Here is a 14,391-nt window from a genome sequence, read left to right as displayed (position 1 = left end):
GAATTGTAATATTTCTGACTGTCTGAGGCCAAATTTCCTCGATTCAACTTGAATCGAATTGGAATCTAACCGATTCTGGAAATCAGTGACGATACCTAGCCCTAGTTTCTATACAGCTGGGTGGGTGCTATGACCCTACTGATAGTGAACCTTATTTTATTCATAAGGTTAGTTAGTAGAGTTGCCACCTCTATTGAATACACTGCACTACAGCTCCCTGGATCTACCCCCATCATCATATGTACTGTTTATCGGCCACCTAAGCCAAACAAGGAGTTTTTAAATGAATTTTCTGCTCTTCTCACTCATTTTTCTGTACTTTCTCCAAATCTGATCATTGCTGGTGACTTCAATATTCATATGGACAATAATAAAATCCGTCTTTCCAGAGATTTTACCTCCTGCCTGGAAAGTTTTGGGCTTCTACAGTACATAAAATTTCCTACCCATTCCAAAAGTCATATCCTGGATTTGGTCTGTTGTTCTGGCATTACCCCCACCCATTGTAAAGCCACATTGTTTCCCCAGTCTGATCATATGTTTATTTCTTTTGATGCAAACATAACCGCTTCCAAAACCTGTATCTCTCGTAATATCACTTTTAGGAAAATTAGTAATATCAACCCAGCTGTTTTTTCATCTGCCGCCCATGACCTTCCATCTATCCACTGCTCCTCAACCCATCATGAACTCGTTTGTCATTATAATGTCAACCTTCATAGCCTTCTTAACATATTTGCTCCCCTTAAACATCGAACTGTCTCATTTTCCCGTTCAGCTCCATGGTTTACCTCCGACCTGCGTCACCTTAAAGCTACAGTTTTTTTTAATTGGTTTGGTACTATTTTCATAACTAAAGTGTACATTTTCAAATCTCTCAGTACAAAACTCACATTTGATCACATTTGTAACACCACTAGTCATTCTTTCAAATCTGATGTCATGATTTCATTGTATTTGCACATATTTTCATTCCACTTAATCATTGTTGCAGAACATATGATCATTGTGATATATTCTGAGAACATTTGCTTTAATCACCCAAACAAAACAGTAAGATCTTTTTTCAACTTAGTACTTTTACCAATCATTTCATTCAGGAGCAAATAATACAAGGTAAGCGTTTCAAATTGTCCTTGGTGATGAATGAGTGTAACTGAACTGTAAAACTTTACACAGCAAATATTACACTTATGTTCAGGCATAACAAAAAAAATAAAAAATAAAAAAAAAATAAAATTGAAAGCTGACATTGTCCCACATAACAACATAGACGATGTCTTCTCCCTGACAGGCCTGCTCCAGTTCATTTAAAAAAAAAAAAAAAAAAAAAAAAAAAACTATCAGGTGTTCAGTGTTGTATGACCCTAGAACTGGTCTACAGCCTACTACACCATCTTCAGATATAGCTGCACACATTGAGATGTCTCCCCCACGTTGTCCAGGGACTTTGATGGTAGCCCTTTGTCCAATAAGGTTATGTCCTCTGCGTCTAGTTTTTGCCAGATTGAAACCGGCCTCATCAACAAAAATATACTTGTGATGATTCACAGCAGCGTCCAGCTCCATCACCCTCTAAAATGATAATTTATTATTTATTTTTTTTTACAACTAATAGTTGTCAGTACTGTTAGAGTAATTGCATGCCAGTTTAGTGTTGTACCTGAATATATTCTGAACGCAGTTGTTTCACCCGGACATTGTTCCTCTCAAAAGGAACCAAGTAAATGTGTTTCATGGAAACCTGGTGCTTCTTCAAAAGCCGGGCAATCGTTGGAAGGCTAATTGATGGCATATTGGCAAAGGTGTCATTGCTGTTCTCAATAGCCTGTTTGATTTCAGACAGCTGTATGTCATTCCTTGCCCTGACCATTTCCACCACAGCCAACACCTGCTGGTCAGTCAAAACACGTGGGTGACCACCACCAGGTTGTCTCCTGTTAATTCTGAGGACAATCATATACTGTGAATATTGAAGTATTACAAATTACATTACTGTAAACTGACAATTACATGTTGTTCATCTATACAATAGAGTACTATATTTTAGAAGTGAAGTTGCTATAGCAGACATACCGGTTTTCTTGGCGAAAAGTTCTGATGATAGAGCTGACAGTTGACCTTTGTAAATTAGGCTGTACCAACCTGGCAGCCTCAGCCATGGTAAAGCCTCTGTTAACCACATGGTCAACAATGATGGCCCGGACTTCATTAGAGATGATGGTGCGTTGTCTTCTGCCTACATTTCTCTGAAGACCACCTCTCTGTCGAGGAGCACCACCACCTCTTCGATGAAGGTTTCCTCTCCCTATGAGTCTATCCTGCTCCATATTTGAACAGAGCAAAGTCTCAAACACAGTTCTACTTATATGGTAACTAATTGTGATCATCAGGGGGAAACAATTAGCAATTAGTATTTCTAGATTGAAAGCTCTTGCAGCAATGTGTAACTTACAAATGACCAGACAACAATCAGTCAAGTTGAAAATCCGTGGACATAATGAAGGATTCATTGATTAAACATTAAGATCAGTTGAATTAAATGATAGACAAATGTATTAAACTGAATAATAAGAGATGCAAATCAAAAATTTGATAGTGATAACATTATGAAAGGCAGTAACTGTGAACAAAACATTTATTTAGATGAAACACTTATTTTGTGTAGTGAAAAGGATATTTTGTCATAATGTGTATTGTACTGACACAATTGAAAATATGCTGAAATGTTTGAAAAAGGTGCACTTTTGATGATCTGTTGTGATATAAGTACTAAGAGTTTTGAAAATGTACCAATTGCTTGTGAAAACTGCGCCAAACCAATAAAAAAAACAAAACTGTAATAGTGGTTGAATGTTATTGATAATTAAAGAGTCGGACTGATATTTAACCAATGTTGTATGAAGCAGAAAGATGTCCCAAAAATCACTTTGGTAGATGTTCAAGTCATTCACTAGAATGCTACTCAAGTAAAATGTAAAAGTACTGTAGTTAATGGCCAGTAATCCAATTAAATAAAATACTAATAGTCTAAAATTAAATGTTGCCTACTGAAAGTAGAAGCATCAGATGTCTTCAAACATTTACCCATCATCATGAAGATAAAGTCCTGTAGGTAAGTGCAATTTAGCTGTTGCTGCTTACCTCCAGTTCTTGTTGTAGAATTGACAGACCGTACTGCCGTTTTCCTAGCCATTTCCTTGTCCATACACGCAGTCGCTTTTTATTTTTAGATCTTTCTGCACACAGAATGGCACACATTGCTAAGGCAGCGCGTTTCTCTTTGGTGAGCATTTTCAAATTTCCCGGATTACAATCTCCCCAGTTCCAGATTCTTCTTCTTCTTCTTATTGTTTATTGGCGGTTGACTTCCGGGTTCTTCTTCCAGAAACAACAACACGCCGTGTTGTGCATGTACGTACAGTGTGAGCACTCAGGTCGCATCAGAGCATCGGGCCGTATAGTGTGAGACCCTGCATCGTGACCTATGAACTTCTAACCCCTGCGAGTCAATCGTACAGTTTGAGCAGGAGCTGAATCGCGCGACTGAAAAAAAACGCACAGTGTCTGACCAGCATTAGTGTGTTGTGTTGTGTAGTTGTTCTGTTGTGAAGCCGTTTTGTTTTGTGTGTCAGTGAGGGCACTAATGAATGTCACAAAGGCACATTTGCAATGTAAACACTGTTACTAAGTAGAAAACCAGCGGAGTGATACACCTGTTGTCAGGCCTGCAGGTTTATCCCTGTGCTGTTCTCCTCTGTCTTTTGGTGGACAAACTTTTTTTTACTGGCACATATCTTTTGTGGGGCATCTTAGTGCGACACCTGATTGTTCTCTCACTTTGGTTTTAGTAATATTTTTAAATGGTCATACAAAATGAAAAAAACGGCAGGTGTATTGGCTGCATTTTTAGATAAATAGTTGTGTTTACAAAATGTACATTTTATATTTGCATTTCAAGTTATAAAAATTTACTCAACATGTCTTTTTTTTTTAGATTAAAAAAATACTACTAGGATTTTAAGCTCTTTGTGTGATTTCAGATCAGTAATAGTACTGTTAATAGTAATCGTAGTACTAATGCAGTATGTCATTGAAAAAAACCCCAACTAAATTTAGTTGAGCTGAAAAGACACCAAACAAGGCAAGGGGAAAAAATGAAATGAAACAATTTGAGGGTGAAATACAAATGTAAACTCAAAAGGAGTCAAAAAATTTCAGACCTCAGTGGGTTAATCCAAGAAATCATGAAAAATTAGGTTTAGATTTTTGTTCATGACAGTGCAGATTTCTGACATTTTGTGTAATTTAAGCTGTAACAATGTGATTGTTTTCTAACAAAAAACAGTGTGACACTTAAGTTAGACTTGCGTTTGTAAATGAACCGCCCAAGTTGTGTAGCTTTCTGGACTTTATACTTATTGGGCTACATATTTATTTATTATACAGTACATAACATCAAAACTCACATGTTTTATGTAACTAAAGTGTGTAATTATGTGGGCTCCAGACAATAATTAAGTGTTAGACTTTATTTATATGAAAAACATGTATACTTAGTGCATTTGAATTAGTTTAACCACATATAACCACCTGCATATGTGTTTGAAAAAAAGGCTTTGATTTTGCCACCCCATTTGATTTCTTTGCCACCCTCATGCCACCCTAAGAAAATTTATCTAGATCCACCCCTGAGAGGAGGTCGCAGCATGTGTTTTCAATTTTAAGTGGTATTGTGTAAAAGATGACAACAGTGTTAGTTGTGTTTAACTTCTGTAGCCTGTGTGCATCATTCTGGGTACGAGTGCACCACACTGGCAAATGAGTTTTGCGGTTGAGAATGTGTTTAGAGTTTTGGTAAATGAGTGATTCAGATTCGCAAATTGTGTCCCAACAAGATGAATAGTGTAGTACGTAGCAATTCAGCTTTTTTTTCTTTTTTTTTTACCAGGAACATTAATGACTGTGTATCATAATTTAGCTGCTGATTCTTTTACAAGCAAAAGAGCACAAGACTAAAGAAACATTTGGTCATGCACTTGTTTCCCTAACAAAAGAGGAATATGTATGGTTTCAACGCTTTGTGTACTGCTGCAGATAACCTGGTGAATCATCACAATTGATTTTTGCCAACACCAATAGAGGGCCTTATTCTAAGATGCTGACATTATTTCAAAATGCATGGAGGAAGTTTGGCATCCCAGGAAAACCAGCTTCTCTCTGATTAGGAAAATGCGAAAAGGAGGACCTAACAGCAAGCAAGCATCACTGACACAGACAGCAGCAAAGATGAAAGTAACAATGAAGTTACTTTATTGACCTGACAGTAGGAAGCACATCTGGAAAACACTCACATATGAAGACTGGCCGGGGAAAAGCGGAAGCGAGGTCAGAAGAAGACACAACAGGTGATGAAGATACACCAGGGATGGGGACTACAGAGAGTAGTGAAGAGGAAGATTGTGACGATAATTGTGAACACATTGGCCTTACAGCAGAAGGTATATTGGGATCCACTAAAGACAAAGAAAATGCTGCAGAAAAAGGAAAAGCCATGGAGAAAGAAGACACAAAGGACACAGAACACTTGTCCTACTGAACTTCTTAAAAAGTATAAATGTTGGAATTCTCCTAAAATTAAAAAATATACAAACAGTCACTACAGATAATGAAGAAGACAAAAATGAAAATGGTCCCCTGGTGAACACAACAGACAAAGAAGGTTCTAGTCACCTGCAGAAAGAAACTACATACAAAATCAAAGCTCTGAGCACAGAGAACAGACAAACATGGATCACAGACAGAGGCTACAACCAAGGAAAAAGACCATTTCAAAGCAGAAGATACAAGAGAGGAAGGAATGAGAGCACAGAGAGAGACCAAAGAAAAAGACCAAGGATTGAGCACAAAAGACTTAGCTGAAGATGTAAAAAGGCATCATAAAGGCAACAAATAAAGACAAGGCACTGGGCACAGAGGATGCAGCCAAAAATGAACCAGAACCACAGATAGAAACCCCAGCTAAAGAAAAAAAACTATTTGAGAGCAGAAGATACAACAGAGGATGAAAAGAGAGCACAGACAGCGATTACAGATAAAGACGAAGCATTAAGGGCATATGGCATAGCTAATGAAGGACATGGGCAACACAGAGAGACTAGAGAACCAGACAACGCTTTGAACGCACAGGACACAGGCAAAGATGAGCATGAACAAAACAGAGACTGCAGATAAAAATAAAGACAGTTTGAGAGCAGAAGGAACGGCTTGTGGAGCCACAAGTTTGCCTCTCTTTCGTCCACTTTTGTCTCTACGCAATGTTACTCGGCCTCGCCACTCTCCTTCACTGAACACATCTCCTCCCCCTTCCCCATTTCTTCACCTGCAGGCAACGACAAGATGGACACAGCAAATCTCTGTTAACGAGTTGCTGCGCATTGCCCCGTGCGTGGGGCTGGACGGGGGGCTTGATGATTGTGAACCGATTTTATGTGGTACACGGCGCTCAGCAATCTGTCAAAAAATGTTTTAGTACAACTTTGGTAAGCTACGGAGCTGCACCACTTGATTAATTGTCAAAGCATTACGGCTACAGAGGAGCCTCGCAGAGTGATACATACTGTGCCTCAACGTAATATTACCGTACTGTGTTTGCATAAGGACCATAAATGGCACCTGTTCAGCGACGTGGTTACAAAGAGGATTTCAAACTCCAGGCTGTCAGTCACATAGTAGAACTTGGAAACAGAGCAGCTGTGAAATCTGTCTGTCTTTGTTATTATGGTCACCGTATTTTAGTTTACATTTTGACTGCACGATTGTGAGCTTTTTGTTATGCACAAAAACAACATTTTTTCTTTTATTTATGGAGCATTATTATTTAATAAATGCTCATAATTTATTTTTGAGTAAGTTTTTCATGTATATCTCTATGCTGTATGTTAATAAAAGTGCTTGTGTGACATCTGGGACAAAGCTTTGACTAGGAACTCTCTTTTTGTTCTCACCTTATGGCTTAAAAAAAATAATAATAATTGAGATATATATCGTATATCACCATCCAGCTAAAAATATCGAGATATGAATTTTGGGTCATATCGCCCAGCCCTACTACCACACACTCCAGTTGTTGGTACTTCCTGGCTTGTGTAGCCACTAGGTACCAAAAGCTCAACACTTTGCCTAGCATCCTGGAGCACTTCTGTTGTGTTTTGTACGCGCTTCGGAGTTTTTAATGTGTTGTGGAGTTTTTACGTGTTTTGGAGTTTGTACGTGCGCCGGGGTTTTTACATGTTTCGGAATTTGTACGTGCTTTGTCTCAAGGGGCCACTGTAAATTAGTGATGGGATTTCTGGCTCTTTTTAGAGAACCGGCTCTTTCGGTTCGGCTCACTAAAAAGAGCCGGCTCTTCAGGTTGTTTTGTCACTTTAAATTTATTTAATTATTTAATTTAATATAAAATTATGCACAAAAGGAATTACAAATGTTTAAAAAAGTGGTTGTATTTATATATGTTTATATACAAATATATGCGGTGGCCCCTAGAGACAAAACACGTACAAACTCCAAAAAGCACATACAAACAAAACACATTTCTAGCATGAACTGAACTTCCAAAACAGAGCTACCTAGATCACTTAAATTACACAATTGAAAGCATATGTGTATTGTTTGTGTATTTATACACAAGCATTCATATATAGTCAAATAATAAAAATTTTTTTTTTTAAAAAGTTCATTTCCCTGTTATTACCACACACCAAATCCGGTCGTTGCTACTTGCTGGCTTGTGTAGCCACTAGGTAACAAAAGTTCAACACTGCCCCTAGCATCCTGGAGCACTTCTGTTGTCTTTTGTTTGTGTTCTGAGTTTTTACGTGTTTTGGAGTTTGTACGCGCTTCGGAGTTTGTACGCGCTTCGGAGTTTGTACGCGCTTCGGAGTTTGTACGCGCTTCGGAGTTTGTACGCGCTTCGGAGTTTGTACGCGCTTCGGAGTTTGTACGCGCTTCGGAGTTTGTACGCGCTTCGGAGTTTGTACGCGCTTCGGAGTTTGTACGCGCTTCGGAGTTTGTACGTGTTTTGGAGTTTGTACGTGCTTTGTCTGTAGGGGCCACCGTAAATATACTTTTATTTATTCACTCCACATAAAATGTAATAAATAAATCATATAATACAAAAATCAACTATTCACATTTCAACTTTTAACTATTTAAATTTTCAGCTTTTTCCTTTTACAAATTTGAAGTGAAACAACACAAAACACTGCAAACCACAACACAATTAAATATAAATTATGAAAACAAAAAGAAGATGCATATTCTCTGTCACAAGGGCGTAGATTTGGCATAGACGGAAGGGACATGTCCCCACCAATAATTTGATCTCTTCGAGTAAAGAAAAACAAAACTGATAGAAAGAAAAAAAAACGATCGGTAAGCATCTCATTCACCTAGTGGTGCAGAAAGAGTTAAATAGTGGGGATAGTTACAAAGCTTTCTTCGTTATGAATTAGCATACATGTTTTTATTGAACATTTGAAGAACTAGCAAAAAAAAAAAAAAAAAAAAACTCTTGTAGAGGACATAAAGTCAGAGATAGAAATGACAAGGAGCAGGTGCATCTAGTACAGGTAGAGCTGCTGCAAAAATCCACAGAGCTCAGCAGCCAGCGCAACAGATTTTGGATCCTTTGCTTTTAATTAGCATTAGCAGCACATCCTGCGTCCGATGTGAAAGGACCTTTATGCTGCGCACTGTGACTCACAGCAGTGGTCCCGGGTCATAATGGTATTTCTAGCCACTGATATACCACAACTTTGTCCTTTCAACATCTGCTGAAAGTTAGGGGACCTAGCTTCTATCGGATATTTATATAGAGATCCTCCAGCTTCAAACTGTATTACCCTTCAAGGACCTGCAGTTCAAAAAAAGAGCCCCTCCGACAGCCAAACCCATCTGTTCTCTGATTGGATAGAGAAAAATAGGGTCAAAATTCGTACTTGTAACTTGCAGAGTTTCACACGTATTTTTTACACACACACAAATTTTTACACATACAAATCCTGATTTACAAGTACAAAATATTTATGACCACAATTTGAGCTCATATGCGCTGCGAGGATCTGCAAGGAGGAGAGGAGGATGGCAGCAAAAAGGAAGAACCTGGATATAAGAAAGTATTTTTTGAAAAAACCTGTAAGTCACTAAAAGTCAAATTCACTCATAAAATGTGTCCGTAATAATAGCGTTACTGTCATGATCTGCGGAGGCAGACCGTGCAGAAATGTGTGTGGTGGACCCAGGTGCGAACACAAGCGAAGATACAGGAGTGGATTAAACAAAAGCGAGCCTTTTATTATGGCTGATGAAAAGGAACAAACCAGAGTGAGGGCAGCATAAGAGTATAACTCAACAGAAACCTAAACTGGACATAAACTATGGAAAGGCTATGGCTGGAGATACGGAACACAGGGGGTGGGAACACAGACGACGCGACACAGACTACATGAAACACAGAGACTAAATACACATGAGGGATGATCAGGGGAAGTGGTCACACATGGGAGCACAGCTGACACACATGAACCATAACGACAGGACAGGTGAAACTGAATACACTGACATTGAATACAGACTTTCAAAGTAAAACAGGAAACATGGAGATTAGACATGAACTAAACATAACCACGCAGACGTGACACATGAACCAGGGAGACTTAGTACAGGGGAAGATGACATAAACAACTAAGGAACAAGACTAAACAGCAATCTAGAAATTAACTAGGTGCACTAAGCTAAGGCACAACAGAAGTACAAAAGATACATAAACTCAAACACTGGGTCGCTTGACCCAGGACCATGACAGTTACAGGCAATACCAGGCCATTCATGTGAACCGTCCCGCTTTTTCCGTGAGAATCCCGAATTTCAGTGCCCCTCCCGAAAATTTCCCGGAGCCACCATTCTCCGGAATTTCTCCCGTTTCTCCACCCAGACAACAAAATTGAAAAACCATATCCCAGATTGGCCCAGCCAATTCCAGTTTCCAACAATGGCTACTACTACTGCTGCTACTTAGATTTAGTATTACTCTTCTTACTCTTTCTGGGTTGCAAAATAAACTTTTAACATATTTTCAGGCGAGAATGTAGCTGTGTCAACTTCAAATATCTGAGCTGACGAGAAAAGCAAACTCACGGCGCATCGTTTTAGGCTTTGGCCACATCAGTCTAAAATTTTATGTACAGTAACCATGAATAACGTGTTGCCATGTCCACCAGGAGAGATTGGACAATATAGATGTAAAACAAATATGCCAGCAGTTCATCTCAGTTAACAAGAGGGGAAGGCATGTGTATGGCTCCTTCACATAGTGGACCATTGGTTGTTGTGTGGGGCACCAGTAGTCCATGTGTGTTGCTGTAACAGTAGTTCACAGCATTCGTACACCTTTTTCAGGAAAAAATTCAAGCACTTTTTAAGCACTTTCAAGGTCCATGTTCAAGTTTTTCCAGCACTGTCATAATTTACATATTTATACAAAAACGCACATACTCATAATGATTTCACTTTTTTGTAAAAATGAGAAATAATAGAATTTGTCTTTCAGGTAGGCATTGTATTAAAGTATTGTGGAAATCTATGGGCTCAAAATGTGGTCATAACTATTTTGTACTTGTAAAAAAGATTTGTATATGTAAAAAAGATTTGTACTTGTAAAAAAGATTTGTGTGTGTAAAAAGAATTTGTGTGTGCGTAAAAAAGATTTGTATGTGTAAAAAAGATTTGTGTGTGCGTAAAAAAGATTTGTATGTGTAAAAAAGATTCGTGTGTGGACTTAGAAAAAAAACCCCTGCAAGTTACAAGTACGGATTTTGACCCTATTTTTCTTCCTTTCATCTGATTGGTCAATGTCATGTCAATCACAAATGTAACAATCCAATCAGAGAACAGATGGGTTTGGCTGTCAGAGGGGCGCTTTTTTGAACTGCAGGTCTTTGAAGGGAATAAATGCCCTTTTACATGCCAACCCAGCATTTTCCTTCATCACCAAGAAGGAAAACAGTCTGTGGTCGTCCGAGTTTGGTGATTTTTGTGTCACAGGTCTACGTGTTTAATACAGGGACTTCCACAGCCTTTTCAACAGCGCTGCGGACCGCGGGGTGGGGGCAGGCAGTGTTTTGGAAATGACAGTCTTCATTACAAAGCTTTCTTCGTTATGAATTAGCATACATGTTTTTATTGAACATTTGAAGAACCAGCAAAAAAACCAAACTCTTGTAGAGGACATAAAGTCAGAGATAGAAAAGACAAGGAGCAGGTGCATCTAATACAGGTAGAGCTGCTGCAAAAACCCACAGAGCCCAGCAGCCACCGTAACAAATTCTGGATCCTTTGCTTTTAGTTAGCAGTTAGCATTAGCAGCACATCCTGCGTCCGATGTGAAAGGACTTTTATGCTGCGCACTGTGATTCACAGCAATGGTCCTGGGTCAGCTCTGACTTTGTGTTAAACTAATCCTAAAGTAATAATGGTATTTCTAACCACTGATATACCACAACTTTTTCCTTTCAACAGCTACTGAAAGTTAGGGGACCTAGCTGCTATCGGATATTTATATAGCGATCCCCCAGCTTCAAACTGTATCACCCTTCAAGGACCTGCAGTTCAAAAAAGCGCCCCTCTGACAGCCAAACCCATCTGTTCTCTGATTGGATTGTTACATTTGTGATTGACATGACATTGACCAATCAGATGAAAGGAAGAAATATAGGGTCAAAATCCGAACTTGTAACTTGCAGGGGGTCCACACGCAAATCTTTTTTACGCACACACAAATCTTTTTTACACATACAAATCTTTTTTACACATACAAATCTTTTTTACGCACACACAAATTCTTTTTACACATACAAATCTTTTTTACAAGTACAAAATATTTATGACCACATTTTGAGCCCATAGAAATCATACAAAGAGTTAATGCAAAAACAATTCGAAATAGTGCAAAAATACATGGTGGAACTCTGGTAGGGGGGAAACTGCATTTTAAGGGCCTATTTAGTAAGTAAGTAAAACTTTATTTATATAGCACCTTTCAAGATAGAAATCACAAATTGCTTCACAGAAGCTAAAACCTAAAAATAAAAATCAACTAAAATAAGTTTAAAAAGATGGGTTTTTAGTTGTTTTTTAAAAGCGACCACTGAGTTCACAGATCTCAGGCTCCACAATCTGGGAGGCCACAGTTCCAAAAGCTTTGTCGCCTTTTGTTTTCAGCCTCGTGTGCTGGACAGCAAACAAGCCCTGGCCACATGACCTCAGGGACCTGCTGGGAATGTATGGATGCAAAAGTTCACTTATATATGTTGGTGCTTGTCCATGCAGGGCCCTGAAAGTAAAGGTCAAAACCTTAAACTGGATCCTGAATTTAACGGGGAGCCAGTGCAGCTGAATCAGCAGGGGTGTGACATGGGAAAACTTGGAAGACTTGGTCAGAAGCTTTGCAGCAGCGTTCTGAACAACTTGCAGATGCTCCAAAGAGGCTTTACATAAACAAGTAAACAAAGAATTACAGTAGTCCAGACGAGATGAAACAAATGCATGAATGACAATTTCTAATTCGGAGCGCGATACAATGGGACTCAGCTTAGCAATGTTTCTCAAATGATAAAAACAGGAGTGAACCAAAGATTTTACATGGGCATCCAAAGTCAGAGCTGAGTCATTAAGGAGTGTCTTTCAGTTCCTTGAGTTTGTCAGTTAGCTGTTTCTCCAAAACCTCCAGAGTTTTAACCTTTTCTTTTGCAGCTCTTCGAAGCCCATTGGACTTTGAGATACAGCACAATTTTCCTTCCGACTCAGCTTTTTCTGCATTCAGATCAGCAGACTTTAGGAGAACCTGCATATCCTCCTCCATTCTTTTCTTTTATCTCTGTTATCTCCTCCATGAGTCCTTTGTGTAGCCTACATTGTGCAAACCTCCAACATGGTCAATAATGACCCGCTGAGCAATCAGTGAATGCTGTTTAAGGTTCTCAACCATCACCTCCTTGTTAACGGAAAAACCTCTCTCAATAGAGGCTTGACCATGTGAGAGAACCAAGACAAGTTTTACTACCTTCCACAGGTGGTGAAAGTCTGGTTTGTTGGATAAATGTTCATTGTAAAATTCATCTACCTTCCACTTAGTGGGTTGAAGTTCCTGAAAGAATCTGATGCTAAATCATGCTGTGGTCATAAAAATGGCCAAACTCCCTCAGAATTTTATTTTATTTAAACTTTCTGAATCCTTTATCATCTGCAACTGAAAATAGCTGTGGATTATTAACTACTATGGAAATATCGTGATAAAATATGGGTAAAACATGCATGTGCAGTGCCTTTGTTTTCATGCGCACATGGCCAAAAAAGCATGGGTAACGGAGAATGAGAAGGGAGAAAGTGGATCATTGAGTGAAACTGATGAACCAGAATTGGTTTGTAAAAATGGTGCAACTTCAGTGATGTGGAACTGGTTTGGTGTTTGTCCGTCAGATACCCACCAAAGCACTTTTTTTTTTTTAGAACAGGCAAGCGGGCTGTCGTTATTGCCGTATTTGTCGGACTAAGGTGCTCGTAAATCTGGGAGTAATCTGGGTCCTAAACTCTGTCTCTTCAGGTCCCAAAGTCAAACGAACACTGCAGCATCACTGAGAGTTAAAAACTGTCTAAATTCTTTCATCTTTAATAAAACGATCAGCATTGCTGCTTTACCAGGTGTAACTATGAAGTTTAACATCTAGGCATCCATGAAAACAGAATTTATTACATTTAACGAAGTTAGAAGGAAGTTAGCTCGCTAGTTTCGCTAGTTACCTGAGCATGATATAGCATGTTCTGACTGAGAGATTTCTTAAAAAATTCAAACGTACAGCCCTGCTATCATTTCCAACATAAATGAAGACAGGAAACTAAACAGATGTGACGTTTGTAGGGTTACAGAAGTTGGGCTAGCTGGTATATAATGATGTGCTACGTAGCACATCATTATATACATCATAATATACATCATATAATAGCCATATCGCGCCATCGGCCCCTCTGGCCAACACTAGTAGGCAAGTAGGGTAAAGTGTCTTGCCCAGGGACACAACGACCAGGACAGAGAGTCCAGGGATCAAACCGGCGACCTTCCGGTTACAGATGCGATTCCCAACCCCCTGAGCCGGGTCGCCTACATCATTATATACCAGCTAGTGACACAGCTATGTTAGCATAACATAAACAGTGAAGCTGGAGGATGAATGCTAACTTTTTTTTCCACTCGATAAAAGTTAACGTGAAGGTTCCTGATGGTTAGAGACAAATGCAATCGCATGGCAGGATGCTGTTGTTGAGGGTGTGGCTTTG

This window comes from Copadichromis virginalis, linkage group LG17, assembly GCF_057382275.1.
Source record: "Copadichromis virginalis isolate Kocher_CV1m ecotype Utaka linkage group LG17, C_Virginalis_male_GT1.1, whole genome shotgun sequence".
NCBI lineage: Eukaryota > Metazoa > Chordata > Actinopteri > Cichliformes > Cichlidae > Copadichromis > Copadichromis virginalis.
This window is presented reverse-complemented; position numbering follows the sequence as displayed.